Consider the following 18322-nt stretch of genomic DNA (forward strand, 5'->3'; position numbering starts at 1 on the left):
GTTGGTAAGGCGGGTACCAGGTTGAGAATCATTAGGAGAGTGCTTAGAAAATGTAGTCCATCAACAAAGGAGGTGGCTTACAAAACACTCGTTCAACCTATACTTGAGTATTGCTCATCAGTGTGGGATCCGTACCAGATCGGTCTGACGGAGGAGATAGAGAAGATCCAAAGAAGAGCGGTGCGTTTCGTCACAGGGTTATTTGGTAACCGTGATAGCGTTACGGAGATGTTTAATAAACTCAAGTGGCAGACTCTGCAAGAGAGGCGCTCTGCATCGCGGTGTAGCTTGTTCGCCAGGTTTCGAGAGGGTGCGTTTCTGGATGAGGTATCGAATATATTGCTTCCCCCTACTTATACCTCCCGAGGAGATCACGAATGTAAAATTAGAGAGATTAGAGCGCGCACGGAGGCTTTCAGACAGTCGTTCTTCCCGCGAACCATACGCGACTGGAACAGGAAAGGGAGGTGATGACGGTGGCACGTAAGGTGCCCTCCAAAAAATGGTTCAAATGGCTCTGAGCACTATGGGACTTAGCATCTATGGTCATCAGTCCCCTAGAACTTAGAACTACTTAAACCTAACTAACCTAAGGACATCACACAACACCCAGCCATCACGAGGCAGAGAAAATCCCTGACCCCGCCGGGAATCGAACCCAGGAACCCGGGCGTGGGAAGCGAGAACGCTACCGCACGACCACGAGATGCGGGCTAAGGTGCCCTCCGCCACACACCGTTGGGTGGCTTGCGGAGTATAAATGTAGATGTAGATGTAGATATGAAAATCAAACAGGCACTGAAAGCATTGCGGGTTGTATAAAACTCATAGGTAGAGGCAGCTGAATCTCCAGATATACCAGGTGATCAAAAAGTCAGTATAAATTTGAAAACTTAATAAACCACGAAATAATGTAGATAGAGAGGTAAAAATTGACACACATGCTTGGAATGACATGAGGTTTTATTAGAACAAAAAAAATAGTATTGCCAGACGCGTGAAAGATATCTTGCGCGCGTCGTTTGGTGACGATCGTGTGCTCAGCCGCCACTTTCGTCATGCTTGGCCTCCCAGGTCTCCAGACCTCAGTCCGTGCGATTATTGGATTTGGGGTTACCTGATTTCGCAAGTGTAGCGTGATCGACCGACATCTCTAGGGATGCTGAAAGACTACATCCAATGCCTCACCATAACTCCGGACATGCTTACAGTGCTGTTCACAACATTATTCCTCGACTACAGCTATTGTTGAGGAGTGAAGGTGGACATATTGAGCATTTCCTGTAAAGAACATCATCTTTGCTTTGTCTTACTTTGTTATGCTAATTATTGCTATTCTGATCAGATGAAGCGCCATCTGTCGGACATTTTTTGAACTTTTGTATTTTTTTGGTTCTAATAAAATCCCATGTCATTCCAAGCATGTGTGTCAATTTGTACCTCTCTATCTACATTATTCCGTGATTTATTCAGTTTTCAAATTTATTCTGACTTTTTGATCACCCGGTACATATATATATGGGTCCTGTAACCGTGTATGTTTATTAACTAGATGTTCATGATATAATGCTTCAGATGCAAAAACGATCACTATTGCTTTTATTAGATGCAAGAAATCTTCCTTGATTTGCTGCTTTATATTTTTGACGAACTATAACGCTTTAACGAAACTTTATATGAAATGTGTAGATGGCTTCATTCAGTACATTTTCAGATTTCTCTTTTAATAACGTAATAATTATCTTCAAGTAACTTTTTTTAATTTTTTGTATCTATTTGAAAGTAAGAAATTGGGGCAATGCGTAACTGCAGCCCTGAGAGATATAATGCGTAGACACCTTTGTAAACAGAGGTCGAGAAGACGTAAGCAACAGACTGTAGGAACACAGGAGACGTCGGTCGGTGATTTTAAGGTTGTGCGCCACCTGGGAACAGTTGCTGGCAGTTTACGGCGCCGCTGGATGGTGAAACTTTCTAAATACGCCTGTGACCGACAGAAGTAGCAGTACGAATGAAGAGAAAAATACACTAACAGAATTACAAACAGGATAGCATATCATCTGGCGATAAATTATTCTCGAACAACGCAGTAAGGCTTCTCGTGGATGACGAATCGAATGAGAAACACAGGAAGGACGGGACATGGAGCAGGCGTCAGTCCTACCCACCAGCGTCGAACGTTTGTTTCGAGAGATAACCAGCCAAGGTGGAGCGTATCCTCAGCTAGACTCTTGGCTTCCAGCATTCGGGTGGCGGTAATGGTGGACGTCCTACTGAAAAAAGCGTACCACTTGGAGGGCTAGAAGATGAAGGTCCGCGACCATACTGTGATTTATTTTAGAAGCCGTTACTCTTTTCGCTTTACGATCAGCCCCAAAATCGACAAAAAACAGCTTTCGTAATTCTAATCCTGTGGAGTGCATGTGGGTGACATAAACATTGTCTAGAATAAATTTTACTGTTGATCAGTCTGCCCTCCACGACTCTGTCCACAAAAAACAGGTATTTCATGATTTAGGAATGATAACTGAAAGTAAGGTAGGAAGACTGTATAAAACTTGCAGTGCAGTTGGTTGCAGTTACGACTAAATAAGGCAATCGGGCTAAAATACGTATAGTACTCAGCTACAAACATTAATACACTGACAAAAAGGAACCTCTACCAGTTAATTCGGACTGATAGGTGTAGAAGCATGTGTGGGATTAAGATACAAGTTTTATAATCATTCAGTGCAGAAGTTATGGTGACCATACCAAAGTACCACGCTTCTATAATATAACGTACAGCTAATGGAAAGAAAACAACTAAACACAGATGCTAAAGAAGTAAGATCATATTTAGAGAATCAATCTTTACCTCTATTGCGGAGTGTGCAATGATTTGAAACTTCTTTGAAGAATAAATTTGTGTGTCTGATCGGGACACGAACGCGGTGCCTTGGCTTCTGCGGATCTTACCGACTACGCTGTTACTTTCCTCCTCTTTACCAAACACCCCCTCTTCCTTCTGGGAGAGAGGATGTCTTCTTGAAGTGGCTGCACTACAGCAGTAAAATATGTCTGGTAGTAAAGAAAAAAGGAGTTGTGTTCTACAGAGCGCAGTGAGTTCATATTGTTTTTAGTAAATATACTTTTAGAATTTTAACCAAGCAAAATACATAAGAAATGAGAAAAATCCACGCTATGTGACTATTAAAAGTGAAATTTTTCCATTTATGAGGAAGTTGGCGGTTACAGTTTGACACTATTTAGCCATGGTTAATGGGCTTATGGCACTTTTTATTTTTAATTAAGGGTTCTTTTTCGGTTAGGACATAGTATGTAACCCTGGTGGATGGGAGGAAGATGTTCTTATCCGTATTACGTAATTCCGGCATGAGGCAAAACCTATCTGTAGAAACACCTCAGGTTGGATTGACTTACGTCAAGGTATTTTGTGTCTTTTTGCTTTGTATAGTCACCTCGCGTCGTTTAGTCATATCTTTTCTATGCTAGCGAAAATAATGTCAGTTCTTTCCTTCTTTGCTAGAGCTATTAGACCGTCCCACGTTCTGGTTGGTGCAGTTCATTTATAAAGTACTGGTTGTTTGCAAAGGACTGGTGAATATGTCTGACGTAGATTCCAGAATTACGTAAGTATCGTATAAATATATATTTGGAGTGTGGGTATTTGAAGGCCCTAAGTTCACGCTGAAAGAAAGATTTCGTGGAGTCAGGCAATTTTGATCCTACATTTCCTTTGGACTGAGTGTTCCGCGTAATGATACAGTAGTAAATCCATATGCTAGGTCTCCAGCTGTTCGTAGCATCCTCCTGTCAGTAGAAATGATCTACTTAGTTTGACTGGATGACATCATACATGTCTGCATTGAGGAAATCAGCGAAGGAATATTTTGTATGTAAACAATGACAATCGTAGGTCAGCATCACCGATTTTGTATTTTTCTAGTCGTACTGCGGTTCGTCTTTTCTATACTTATCTGTTTTCTTCAGTTGTATTTTTTTTAACAGAGTCATTACTTCGTCAATTATATATTTACAGCACAAAGGCCAAGTATTAGACTCGTATTACAGCAACCTGCATATCTAAACAGGTGTTGTAAGTGCTGATATTGGATAAGTGTTGGCATTTTGCATATGTTTGCGGATAAAGATATTCTCATAACACGTGAAATGTAAACTGTGTCTAAAAACAAAGGAGATTACTACTGGTGACAGAGGTATTGAATGAACACTCGTTGTAACACTTAACCAGGATCACAATTTTTGGTTCAACAGACGATCAAAGTAACAAGAGAAACTGAAGGCGGCATTGGCTGTCTATAATAAAATAACGCAAACAGTTTCTCTCTACCTTTATCATATCGATACTTTCGAGTTATTATTAGAAAACAAAGCAAAAAATTCAGATGTATTCCGGAACACAAACTATGTTAAAACCTGTTGGACGACTATGATGAACGTTCCTACCTTTCATGCAGACATTCTGGACACTGATGCGCCCACAGCGTTTCGCCTTACCTGAAACAAACACGTTCCATGTTTAAGCCAAATGAAATTACCACTGGGAGAACAAAAATAAAAGAAAATTTGAATATCCACTAACAATAAGCTTGAAGCCTTTGAAACCACATATTGGTCGATAAAAGTCATTATTTCACAGCATGAGCAAGTTGTTCCGATGCCGCGTACTATTCCAATCTATTAATATTTTAACGATAGTATACCATCTGTTTCTCTGTCTATCTCTTCAAAATAATATGAAAAAGAAGGCCAGACATATTCTCTCTCTTCAAAATAATACGAGAAAAGTAGTCCACAAATATCCTTTTGGTTGTAGGAGGGTCAGAATTTAAATCAGGTACCCAGCAGAGAATAACAAGAAACATCAAAATCTAACTCATCTTCATGCCTGACGTTACACAGTATACAGAGTAATAAGACCAGCGAGGCCTGCTGTGACTGCGCATCAAAGCGACATAAACTACGTTTCCACAAAGGCGGAGTACAGTTGATTACGTCGTTTGTTGGTGCGATTACAGTTTGTAGAGCAACAGTAAAAAAGAGGCCTCTTACCTAACCCAAGAGAAGTCTGCCTGCCACGCTCATTGAACATTTCACGTTCTTTACTAATCCCGTTGTTTTGGGTTTCAAGAGGCGTGGCTCGGAACCATGAAATTCCACGCTCAGACCTGGCACTTATTCACGCCTCCGACTGGTATTCAGCTCTCGTGCACAGTTTTCAATTCATGATGTGTATAACAGCCTTTGATTAAAATTTCACCATTTTTCCTGGATGAGGCGCTGGTCAGACTGTTCTTGAAAGGTTCACTTTCAACGAATTGGTATATGTATATTACGAGTGATTAGCCGAGGCGATAGCCCAACAGCTTTTTGAAACTTGGGCTAAAAAAGATTCAACAGTGTGCAGCGACAATGCTTAAGCTGTTTGATTCCATCAGATTCTCAGAAAGTGGCCTCTTACGTACACTAATTAGTCAACAGATCTATTTTGCCTGAATTACAAAATTTAAATACTCCTAGCGTCAAACGACGAGCAGTTTTTGCGGTCCTTCAGTTGTCACCCACGTACTGCGAGGTGTTGCCGCACGGGAGCGGACAAAGGATCTCGTCCTTTCACGCGCAACACGGTATGATTTTTCTCCAGGTACACATCATTGACAAACTCGAAACTCCAGCTTGTCACTCATACCTCTCTCCGTAGAGTCTTCCGCTGTTAGTTCCTAGAAAAAAAGACTGCTGGGGGAAATATACACAAATGAAATGTTACCTCCTGAGCGAAACTTATTCACGTTTCAAAGCAATATATTCCACTGAAGCGAACATCCACTACAAGCTGAAAGAGGTAGCGAACTGTGACTCGAACCTGCTCTCTCCCTTCAGCGAAAAAAGCTATCTGACCACAACTTGCAAATCAGAGCTTAGTTCCAACCTGTCACTACTTTCTTTATTAGCTTCAACCTGCATAGAATCCTGTTCCCAAGGTAAAATACGCCTTGAAGAAAATGTACCAAATCGTCTTCCGGCCACTCGACAATAGACAATAGGTTTCCCGTAGTATTAATTCTAAAATAATTCCTACAACATTCCGTGGCCAATGATTCCAGCATCAGAGCTAATATATATATATATATATATATATATATATATATATATATATATATATATATATATATATATATATATATTCATTACACTTTAACCTCGACTATCAGTGTGAAGAGATAGAACATACAACTAAATCTCAACGAAGAGGATCTTTTCCCCTGGTCAACTAAGGTGGACCGTGAATATCTGCTGTACAATATATATCTGACACATGTAAACTTGGCTAACCTGTTGCATCACCGCCAGCAAATTTATGTCGCTCTTTTCCACTGTGTGGGTTTAATAATATGCATCAACTCTCGAAAGGATCTTACAATCATATAACCAGGGCACGTTAATTTCAGTCGAATGCTAAGTATCTAATAACAGGAAACTTAGCACGGGATCTTGCAGGAAACATGGAGTAATATGTGAACATTTTCTGACCGTAGGTGTTATGAACATCAGTTAAAATACGGAAACCAGGCGCATTTATCCGTCTCACATTTATTCGTCTTTTTATTATGAACTGCAACGGATTAGATCTGAATGATCAGGTGTATTCATTTAAATTAATGTACCACAGACGGTTTGTAGTTACAATTGTTTAGGCAACCTGCTGCAGCATCCGAAAAGAGAAGATGGAAATTTAACTATTTTAGAAAGTAGCTCAAACTATTATAATTGTGTGGGTGCGTTCGTTGCAATAGGAACCACATACATTAATTTCGTGTAGCCATGGCCTAAAACAGTTTATTTTCGTCTTTTGCTGGCAAACATTCCCACAGGTTAGCTACAAAATCGTTAGTACAACCGTCTATGCTATTGCAATTTAAATAAGTTCACCTGACGGTGGGAGTACAGCCCTCCGAAGTGGATAGAAGAGGTGAGCTGAATCAACAACTACCGGATTTCACCCTTAACCCGTGATATATTGATAGTGTGCCGTTTGCCATCATACTTATGGACAAATAATTGACTAGTGAGAGAGTTCAAATATGTAGACTGGAATTTTAAATTTGAAAGTCAGATGATGTAGAGTTACAATTATCCAGATGCAGACATTTCTGTGGAATCATACAACGTAAATTAATACATAATATACGGAAAGAGACATTAAATTAACTTTAAAAGCAGTAGCCTTGCCCTTGCTGCTGAATGGTAACGAATGTTGGGCCGTAACATCTGATCAGCTACGACAGATCGAATCATCAGAGATGACATTCCTCCGTTTTGTAGCGGCATATTCATTACTAGACAATAAAAAAACACCGAAGTGAGACAAGAACTAAATGCTGATCCCATTATATCTACACTCCTGGAAATGGAAAAAAGAACACATTGACACCGGTGTGTCAGACGCACCATACTTGCTCCGGACACTGCGAGAGGGCTGTACTAGCAATGATCACACGCACGGCACAGCGGACACACCAGGAACCGCGGTGTTGGCCGTCGAATGGCGCTAGCTGCGCAGCATTTGTGCACCGCCGCCGTCAGTGTCAGCCAGTTTGCCGTGGCATACGGAGCTCCATCGCAGTCTTTAACACTGGTAGCATGCCGCGACAGCGTGGACGTGAACCGTATGTGCAGTTGACGGACATTGAGCGAGGGCGTATAGTGGGCACGCGGGAGGCTGGGTGGACGTACCGCCGAATTGCTCAACACGTGGGGCGTGAGGTCTCCACAGTACATCGATGTTGTCGCCAGTGGTCGGCGGAAGGTGCACGTGCCCGTCGACCTGGGACCGGACCGCAGCGACGCACGGATGCACGCCAAGACCGTAGGATCCTACGCAGTGCCGTAGGGGACCGCACCGCCACTTCCCAGCAAATTAGGGACACTGTTGCTCCTGGGGTATCGGCGAGGACCATTCGCAACCGTCTCCATGAAGCTGGGATACGGTCCCGCACACCGTTAGGCCGTCTTCCGCTCACGCCCCAACATCGTGCAGCCCGCCTCCAGTGGTGTCGCGACAGGCGTGAATGGAGGGACGAATGGAGACGTGTCGTCTTCAGCGATGAGAGTCGCTTCTGCCTTGGTGCCAATGATGGTCGTATGCGTGTTTGGCACCGTGCAGGTGAGCGCCACAATCAGGACTGCATACGACCGGGGCACACAGGGCCAACACCCGGCATCATGGTGTGGGGAGCGATCTCCTACACTGGCCGTACACCACTGGTGATCGTCGAGGGGACACTGAATAGTGCACGGTACATCCAAACCGTCATCGAACCCATCGTTCTACCATTCCTAGACCGGCAAGGGAACTTGCTGTTCCAACAGGACAATGCACGTCCGCATGTATCCCGTGCCACCCAACGTGCTCTAGAAGGTGTAAGTCAACTACCCTGGCCAGCAAGATCTCCGGATCTGTCCCCCATTGAGCATGTTTGGGACTGGATGAAGCGTCGTCTCACGCGGTCTGCACGTCCAGCACGAACGCTGGTCCAACTGAGGCGCCAGGTGGAAATGGCATGGCAAGCCGTTCCACAGGACTACATCCAGCATCTGTACGATCGTCTCCATGGGAGAATAGCAGCCTGCATTGCGGCGAAAGGTGGATATACATTGTACTAGTGCCGACATTGTGCATGCTCTGTTGCCTGTGTCTATGTGCCTGTGGTTCTGTCAGTGTGATCATGTGATGTATCTGACCCCAGGAATGTGTCAATAAAGTTTCCCCTTCCTGGGACAATGAATTCACGGTGTTCTTATTTCAATTTCCAGGAGTGTATAATTGAAAAATACAGACTGAACTGGGAACATCATGTGCAACGTCCGTCTAATAGTGGGATAACTAAAGCCGCAATACTATGTCATACAATAGGAAAGAAAAACGTGGGACGTCCCTTTAAGAGATGGCGTGAACAAATCTGAGGCGGAAGAGGCCAAAATGGCTAATCCTTGACGACGACGACGATGATGATGATAATGATGATATATACGGGTATATTCTGGACTGTTGGATGTGGTGACACTCTATCATAAAAAAATCTGTACAAATATCCAATCAGATCAAAGTAGTGCAAATATTGACAACTTCCGTTAAACATTCAGAAATGTAATACTGGTAATTTCACAAACCACAGACAAAGTAACCTATGCTACAATAGCTAGGGGGCACCGTTCTAAACAGCCAACTCATATTTTGTGTAACAGTTTGTAAGGATATGAAACACTATCATAGAGAGTGGTTGGTAAATCATGTTGCAGACTTCGCCACATTGCTGGGATACTAGAAACATGCAGTCAGTCTAAAAAGGAGACTGCTTAAAAGTGTGTACGAGACGTGCCAAATAGGACTAACGGAGATTCTGATGATGTATGAAGAAGGGCGGTACGAATGGTTTGTTTGGCCAAGGGACAATGTCACGGAAGTACCGAACAACCTGGACTGGACGTCAACTGTCTCGCAGAAGCCTACATAACAAGTTTCAAGAGGCAGTGCTGACAATGTGCCAGGATATTAGAATTAAACTACAGTCCCCTACGTATCTCTACCGATGCTGTGCTGCGCGCACAGATGCAATTAAGCATTCATTTCTCCAGCGCTCCATAAGCGAATGCAAGAGGAAGAAATGGTAATAATTCATATACTGCTAAGTACTCTCTGCTATTCACTTCACAGTGGTTTACACGGTATAGATGTAAATCTCTAGCGTAATCCTACGTGCAGGTTAAAATGGATGATGACAATTGGGTCATGATCAGACAAAGCCAATGGATGTGATGTCACGAGAAGAAATTTAATTCTTGATGGGGCACATATTTTACTGATATTAGTTTTCGATGAAAAGTTCATGCCTGTCATTTAGATGTCGTGGGTCCAAACAGACGCGTGGTATCGGTAGATTCTATGATTCCAAAAGGATAATAAAAGTGACCAGTTAGTTATCTGTATAACTCAGGTGAGATAATTATTATTCAGATAAACGCGTCATACATTTCGCGTAGGCCGTTCAAATGGCTCTGAGCACTATGGGACTTAACATCTATGGTCATCAGTCCCCTAGAACTTAGAACTACTTAAACCTAACTAACTTAAGGACATCACACACATCCATGCCCGAGGCAGGATTCGAACCTGCGACCGTAGCGGTCGCGCGGTTCCAGACTGTAGGGGTAAGCCGTTGTTCAGCTGTCTCCGAAGTCTAGCTTTGCCGTCCCTGTGCGTATATTCCATCGAGAGATTTGATGTTGACTATATTCACTCATTCACAAGGAAATGCAACATTCATTCAGTGAAGTCTAGACGGGAAAGCGATAAATACTTGCATAGCATTTCCTGAAGCATTTTATAGAAAGCGATGCACTATTGAGCAGGGTTCGCACGACAGTTCTCACTGTAGTCGAGAACTTTGTTCCATAATATTTTATTTATTCGTGTATTTTCTCACACTTTCTAACTGTTCTATTTTTCATTCTTTAGTACTTAAGTTTATAAATTTTCCGATTAGCATTGTTTAAAATAATGTACTAAGACGTCCGAAGTAGTTTCGGCTCCCATGGTCCCAAGGGATCTGATAATAAATAAAAGAGCACGTTTCCTCGTGTAGGTGTGTAAATGCAGTTCTTCCAGGAAGCAGTCGAAGTAATTCATCCATTTCTTTGGTCATTATTCATCTGATTCGTTTGCTGCAGCCAGCCATGGATTTCTCTCCTATGCCAAACTCTTCATCTCAGAGTTGCAGACACACCCAACGTGACCCAATTCACGTAGGCTATATTACAATTTGTGTCATCCCATATTGTTTTTACACTCTGTAGATTCTTAGAACATTCTGCAAGTTATTTCGTGATGTATTAACACGCGTTCCTTTTCTGCCAATGTTTTCCATATATTCTCTGACTGTCGATTCTACGGACAGTCTCCTCATTTCTTATCAATCCACTTAATAGTATCTTATTGCAGCATCACATCTCAACACTTCGACACTTTGTTTTTCCTGTTTTCTCACAGTCAATGACTCTCTTCTATACAATGATCTAATGTTTTCCAAACTTACATTCAGAGGTATGTAGGTATTTCTTCCTCGAATTAAGGTCTATGTTTAGTACTAATTGTCCTCTTTTGTCCCGGTTTGTTTGTGCTAGTCCGCTCTTTAGGGCCTCGTTGCTTCGCCCGTCGTGTGTTATTTTCTTCCAGAGTAACAGAATTCCTTCGCTTCGTCTCTTTAGTGGTAGATACTTAAGATAAATTTTTCGTTAATCTCATTTATGCTACTGGTCATCACTTTCACTAAAGTTACCAACATCAACACCGAATTTTATCACTGATATCCTTCCATTGTGAGTTTTCATCCTACTCCTAAAACTTTGTTTTATTTCCGTCATTACTTCTCCGTCGTATAGACTGGTTATTGCACATGTTGTATGTTACTTCTCTTTCGATATAGCTTACACATGTTTTCCTGGGAATTTCGAATATCTTGCACCATTTCACGTTATTGAAAGCTATTTCTAGGTCGACAAATCCCAATGAGGAACTATTGATTTTTCTTAAGTGTTTCTTTCATTAGCAACTGGAACGTTAGAGTTGCTTCTCTGTTGTTTTTACCTTTGCTAATGCTGAAATGATCTTCATGTAACACATCTTAAATTTTCTTTTCCATTAATCTGTATATTATTCTTGTCAGCAATTTGAATGCGCGAGCTATTAAGCTGATCATACAGTACTACTCATACATATCTGTCCGTTCCTAACTACAGGATTAGATGGATGATATTTTTTTCGAAACTCTGAGGGTATGTCTCCAGGCTTACAGCTTCTGCAAATCAAATTGAATAGTTGTGTGGTTGCCACTTCCTCCACTGATTGTAGGAATACCGAAGGAATGGAGTATGCGCCTTACCCCTTATTGGATTTCAAGGCTTTGAAAGCGCTCTTAAACTCTGACTTTGACAATGGATTCCTATGTGTTCCATTTCAATTTCCACTTCTTCTGTAAGTAGGCTGTTTAGGTTTTTTTATTGGTAACGCCACGTAGCGCTCTGTATGAAAATCACTGGCTGTGCTGTGTGAAGTCTGTGGCTGGTTAGCATTGTTGTAATATTCGCTATTGTAGTGTTGGGCAGCTGGATGTGAACAGCGCGTAGCGTTGTGCAGTTGGAGGTGAGCCGCCAGCAGTGATGGATGTGGGGAGAGAGATGTCGGAGTTTTGAGAGCGGATGATCTGGACGTGTGTCCATCAGAGACAGTAAATTTGTAAGACTGGATGTCATGAACTGATATATATATATATATATATATATATATATATATATATATATATATATATATATACACTCCTGGAAATTAAAATAAGAACACCGTGAATTCATTGTCCCAGGAAGGGGAAACTTTATTGACACATTCCTGGGGTCAGATACATCACATGATCACACTGACAGAACCACAGGCACATAGACACAGGCAACAGAGCATGCACAATGTCGGCACTAATACAGTGTATATCCACCTTTCGCAGCAATGCAGGCTGCTATTCTCCCATGGAGACGATCGTAGAGATGCTGGATGTAGTCCTGTGGAACGGCTTGCCATGCCATTTCCACCTGGCGCCTCAGTTGGACCAGCGTTCGTGCTGGACGTGCAGACCGCGTGAGACGACGCTTCATCCAGTCCCAAACATGCTCAATGGGGGACAGATCCGGAGATCTTGCTGGCCAGGGTAGCTGACTTACACCTTCTAGAGCACGTTGGGTGGCACGGGATACATGCGGACGTGCATTGTCCTGTTGGAACAGCACGTTCCCTTGCCGGTCTAGGAATGGTAGAACGATGGGTTCGATGACGGTTTGGATGTACCGTGCACTATTCAGTGTCCCCTCGACGATCACCAGTGGTGTATGGCCAGTGTAGGAGATCGCTCCCCACACCATGATGCCGGGTGTTGGCCCTGTGTGCCTCGGTCGTATGCAGTCCTGATTGTGGCGCTCACCTGCACGGCGCCAAACACGCATACGACCATCATTGGCACCAAGGCAGAAGCGACTCTCATCGCTGAAGACGACACGTCTCCATTCGTCCCTCCATTCACGCCTGTCGCGACACCACTGGAGGCGGGCTGCACGATGTTGGGGCGTGAGCGGAAGACGGCCTAACGGTGTGCGGGACCGTAGCCCAGCTTCATGGAGACGGTTGCGAATGGTCCTCGCCGATGCCCCAGGAGCAACAGTGTCCCTAATTGGCTGGGAAGTGGCGGTGCGGTCCCCTACGGCACTGCGTAGGATCCTACGGTCTTGGCGTGCATCCGTGCGTCGCTGCGGTCCGGTCCCAGGTCGACGGGCACGTGCACCTTCCGCCGACCACTGGCGACAACATCGATGTACTGTGGAGACCTCACGCCCCACGTGTTGAGCAATTCGGCGGTACGTCCACCCAGCCTCCCGCGTGCCCACTATACGCCCTCGCTCAATGTCCGTCAACTGCACATACGGTTCACGTCCACGCTGTCGCGGCATGCTACCAGTGTTAAAGACTGCGATGGAGCTCCGTATGCCACGGCAAACTGGCTGACACTGACGGCGGCGGTGCACAAATGCTGCGCAGCTAGCGCCATTCGACGGCCAACACCGCGGTTCCTGGTGTGTCCGCTGTGCCGTGCGTGTGATCATTGCTTGTACAGCCCTCTCGCAGTTTCCGGAGCAAGTATGGTGGGTCTGACACACCGGTGTCAATGTGTTCTTTTTTCCATTTCCAGGAGTGTATATATATATATATAATGACTTTTGAATACTATTAAGGTAAACACATTGTTTGTTCTCTATCAAAATCTTTCATTTGCTAACTATGGCTGTCAGTAGTTAGTGCCTTCAGTAGTTAGAATCTTTTATTTAGCTGGCAGTATTGGCGCTCGCTGTATTGCAGTAGTTCGAGTAACGAAGATTTTTGTGAGGTAAGTAATTTATGAAAGGTACAGATTATTGTTGATCAGGGCCATTCTTTTGTAGGGATTATTAAAAGTCAGATTGCGTTGGGCTAAAAATATTGTGTGTCAGTGTGTCAGTTTAGTGATGATCAGGATAAGTAAAGAGAGAAATGTGTGAGTACGTTCAGTTTTGCCCAGCTGTTTGAAAATCAAATAACGTTAGAGGTTTTCCAGCACAGTAATTCATAATTTTTCGAAGGGGACGTTTCACTTCTGTCACAACGTCACAGTTCCTTCAACTCTTTCCACCTTTCTGCTCTCCCCTCTTCGTTTGTGTATTTCCACTTGCACTCCTAATGTTTAGCCATTCCTTTTAATTTCTCCGAAGGTCGTTTTGACATTTTTATATTTTGAATAAATCGTTCCAACTACCATTTTTCTCACTTTTCCGGCAGCATTTAGTCTTGGCTTCCTTTTATTTATTTTGTGGTATTCCTGCATTTGCCTGATTTTTCTGTTTCTTCTTTCGCCAGTCAATTGAAATATATCCTTTTTTTTATCCAAGATCTCTTTGCAGTTATCTTCCTTGTACCTATATTCGTCTGTCCATCTTCTGCGACTGCCATTTTAGAAATGTTCATTCCTCTTCAAATGAACTTCCTGCTGCGATATTCACTATCACAGTATCCACAGCCTTGGAGAACCTCAAACGCTTCTCATGATTCCTCAGTTTTTCATTTCCTCACTTCCTTCCGTGGGATATTGAAAGTATAAAAGCAAGCACAGCACGAATGGCCACAAGTTCATTTGAGCCACAGGATATGGTAACGGAAAGGCTGAAAAAACTGGCGGACACTTGAAGATGGACGCCAGCTCTTCTGTGGAAGATTACTTGTAACATTTGGAGAACCAGTATTAAGTGAGGAATCTGGGAGCATACTGCAGCCAGCCACAGGGGCAGTGAAGTCAAGATTTGAGTAATTACAGTGCTCCCAGGCAGTCATTCTTCCTGCGCTCCGTTCACTAATGGATCAGCAAAATCTCTATTCAAGAATACAGTGGGAAATACTCCCTGCTACGCACTTCACATTGGTTTATTTATTTATTTGTTTATTCATTCATCCAAGGTAAAGACATAGGTAACGAAAATAAATAGCTGTGTCCTCGGAGTCTTTCACGGCGGCATGACTGAATAAAATCTTCATCGCTCGCCAGGTCTACGCCGTAAACGTGATGGTCCAATACTACCGTACAGAGACCATCTATTCCCATCACTGAAGACAATACAGCGCCATTCCATCCACCAGTTAATTCTTCCACGAGAACAGTGTAGTCGTACTTGGCGGTGCCGTACAGTCAGTGGTAGCTGGCCAGAGGCACACGTGACTTACTCGTACTGCATGACGATTCTCAATGGTCTTACAACACTTCAAGTGCAACATGTGCCCTAATTTCTTCCTTGGATGATATTCAGTCGTCCACTGCTGCTCTCAAAATGCGTCAGATCTCGAAGTGCGTCGATAATAAGTCGACGTCCAGAACCTGGTCTGTGGCTGTGGGAATGCTCCAGAGACCACTGCTGGAAACAGTGACACACCACCGACATACTGCGCTTACCATGTACAGCAACCTGTCGATACGTCCATCGAGCATCCCGCAGGTCCACATTGCTACCCGGCTGAAATGGCTGAAGTTGTTCAACATGGGTACGTACTCCTCGTAGAGGCATAGCTGAACCCTAGAATGAATATTGCGCACACCACCTTTAAACTCAGCACAGTTACTGCCTGCAGAGTGCACACAGAGGGCGCACAGACAGGTCTCCTGAGTACCTTATCGTTGATGATCGTGTGAGTGTGAATTCCTATGGGACCAAACTGCTGAAGTAATCGGTCCCTAGATTTACACATTGCTTAAAGTAACTTAAATTAACTTATGCTAATAACAACACACACACTCATGCGCGAGAGAGGACTCGAACCTCCGGCGGGAGGGGCCGCGCAATCCGTGAAATGGCGCCACAAACCGCGCGGCCACTCCGCGCGGCGTTGATGATCGTGACAAATGAATCACTAATACTGCAACCCTCTCATTATCCGCATACTATACACTGGTGCCATTGAACATAGTGCTTTAAGGTGTAGCGTTTCTTTTCCGGCAGTGAATATTAGCGAAAGGCCAATAAAGGTGATTGGTTACAGTTACCAGTATACATAAAGATAAACGCATCGTGCTCACAGTTACTTAGCAGGTGTTTCGGTACCAGTGGAGTAAATTCCGTAATTAATCGAAAAACTCGATGTGCCCCACGTAATGGACGATAGTGCTCCTACAGCCATCTGGTAAGTCAGCGGCGAAGAAATCAGTTGCACATGCGCAGTCATACAGTCGCATGTCGACGTGACGGAGCAGTGTCTGCTCGCATGGAAGAGAGCTGCGGCCCCCGGCAGACATTATGACGGCGGGGGTTCTGTGGGCGAGAGCGCGCCCGGGTAGCACCCTTGTTTGTTATTGTCCCGGCGCCGTGTAACGTGTCATCCAATTCTACTTGTCACTGTCCGCTCAGACAATGGTCAGCCGGGCCGATTTAATATGATTAAATATACTATTAGGCCGGCGGCATCCGTCGTGGGCGTGGTGGGCTTCCCTGAACAATGCACAATGGCGCGTCCCGCCAGGTGACGAATCCCCCTGGACGCTCCGCTAGCCCCAGCGATCGAGACCTCGGCCCGCGGCACCTGCCACGTAGCATCGACAACGCGGGCTTAAGGTGCGCGCGTCGCCGATTTTTGGGGGGTGTTGTACTTTCTTGTCCAATGACGAAAATCAACAAGCACTGAACTTTTGTAAATCTGCCGAGAACTGTTTGCGCGCATGGTCTACTTATCGACGAGAAGGTACGAAAGATTGACAATGAGGAATACACAAATGTAATGATGAAAAGCGTTTGAAATGCAGTGCCACAGGGGATTATTGAATGTCAAATGGATTTATCGAGTAACGATCTAAGACGACCTGCACGAGTCAAGGAGAAAAGATATGTAATTAAAAATTTAGTGAAACGAAGAGGTAGGATGGCTAGGCACAAGGAAGTCTCTACTGTTCTAAATCTGTTTAAACAATTTAGGAGACAATCTGAACAGCCCTCTTAAATTGATGATACTGCCGATTACTCAGTTACATTTACATCTATATGGCAACTTTGCAGTGCACCTTTAAATGTCCAGAGGAGAGTTCATCGAACCACCAGTCTATTTATCTATCATTCCTCTCCCAAACTGCATCCTGGAAAAACGAACACTTAAATATATCCGTTCAAAATTGGTTCAAATGGCTCTGAGCACTATGGGACTTAACTTCTGAGGTCATCAGTCCCCTAGAACTTAGAACTACTTAAACCTAACCAACCTAAGGCCATCACACACATCCATGCCCGAGGCAGGATTCGAACCTGTGACCGTAGCGACCGCGCGGTTCCAGAGTGAAGCGCCTACAACCGCTCGGTCACACCGGCCGCCTAAATGTATCCGTCCGGGCTCTGATTTATCTTTATTTATTACGATTATAATTTCATCCTATGTAGGTTAGCACTAACAAAATATTATCACGTTCGGAGGAGAAGGTGATTGAAATTTCGGGAAAAGATCTCTCCGCAACGTTGTTTCGATGATTGTCAGCCCCCAACTCGCTCATCATATCGCTGACACTCTCTTCCTATTTCGTGACACTAAAAATGAGCAGTTCGTCTCTGAACTTTCTCGTTGCGCTCCATCAGTCCTATATAATACGGATCCCAATTTGTGCAGCGGCGTGCCAGATGAGGACGGTCAAGCGTAGTGTAGACAGACCGTTTAGTAGACCTGTTGCGCCTTCTAAGTGTTCTGCCAATAAAATGCAGTTTGGTTCCCCTTTCTCGCAACGTTACCTATTTGATCATTCCAGTTTAAGCTGTTCGTGATTGTAATCCCTAGGTATCTAGTTGACCTGATAACGTTTAGATTTGCGTGATTTAGCGTGTAACCGAAATTAAACGGATTCCTTTCAGTACTCACGTGGATGACCTCACACTTTCCGTTATTTGCAGTCAATTACCACTTTTCGAACCAGATAAATATCGTTTCCAAACGATTTCGCAATTGATTTGGATTTCCCGATGACTTTACTACGGTGTGAAGGATACCACCATCTGCTAACAATCTATGGAGCTGCTCAGATTGTCTCCTAAATCGTTTATACGTGTAAGAGGCGATCAAAAACTTTCCTTTGGAAGTCTACAGCAGCCCCTTGCCCCCATAACGGCGCTTATATACCTGCATCGAAGTCACGCTGGGCTGTATATGCGC

The sequence above is a fragment of the Schistocerca piceifrons genome, chromosome 2 (assembly GCF_021461385.2).
Source record: "Schistocerca piceifrons isolate TAMUIC-IGC-003096 chromosome 2, iqSchPice1.1, whole genome shotgun sequence".
NCBI lineage: Eukaryota > Metazoa > Arthropoda > Insecta > Orthoptera > Acrididae > Schistocerca > Schistocerca piceifrons.